The following is an 848-nucleotide window of genomic DNA, read 5'->3' on the forward strand; positions in this document are numbered from 1 at the left end:
CCGCCTGCGCAAGGAATGCAAATGCGGTACTGCTTTTCGTAGAAGAATCAGAAGGGGGTAACTACACTCTCAAACAGAATTGCATATGATCAGAACCAGTTTGGATAAAAACTTTACAATTCTTTGCACAGTCATTAAATGGAATTGCATTACATTTCACTACGCGAGCAGATTTGTTCAAGCAACTTCGAAGGCAGGTTTGCAGATGGGAAAGCAAGCAAGAAAGCACCGTTCTTGCCCATGTAAAAGGCTGCCGTTGAAGAACAAAGCAGTTTCTGCCCAGTTTCGAACTGGGGACCTTTCGCGTGTGAGGCGAACGTGATGACCACTACACTACAGAAACAAGCCGCAGCCGCCCGTCCGGCAGCTCAGGGGCATCCAGCACTGAAAGTTGAAGCCATTCTTCGTTTCACCTTTCTGTTTCCAATAGCTCGTTGTTGTCCAGCGTAATTGACATCTTCAAAACATTTAAAAAAAGACACGTGAAATTGATGATAAAACATAGACAAGGATGTGGTCAATGTTTGGACCGTAGGGCGAGGTGGACTAGGCTGGGACGACTTTCCCTGCAGCGTAACGACTGCGACATGATCTAATGGAAGGGTTGGAAACTGAGTATTTACGTGTTTTACCCAAGTTGGGGTGAGTTGAAAACTCGAGAGCATAGGTTTAAGGTGAGTGGGCTGAAATTGACAAAGGACCTGAGGCACATTTCCCACACAGAAGGTTGTGCGTGTATCGAATGAGCTACCAGAGGAAGCGGAGGAGGCTCAGAAAATTGCATGAGTTTCTGGATAGGATGGGTTGAGAGGGTTTGGGGCCAAATACTGGGGAACCGGACTTGTTTA

General features: G+C 46.6%; 1 non-coding gene across 1 annotated transcript; it reads right to left on the reverse strand.

Moving 5' to 3' along the window:
- Positions 1-270: 270 nt before the first annotated feature.
- Positions 271-343, reverse strand: trnav-cac (transfer RNA valine (anticodon CAC)). Its single transcript has one exon. It is a non-coding gene; the product is annotated as a tRNA-Val (tRNA).
- Between the last annotated feature and the right edge of the window lie 505 nt (positions 344-848).

This window comes from Chiloscyllium punctatum, chromosome 13 (genome assembly GCF_047496795.1).
Source record: "Chiloscyllium punctatum isolate Juve2018m chromosome 13, sChiPun1.3, whole genome shotgun sequence".
NCBI classification, from domain to species: domain Eukaryota; kingdom Metazoa; phylum Chordata; class Chondrichthyes; order Orectolobiformes; family Hemiscylliidae; genus Chiloscyllium; species Chiloscyllium punctatum.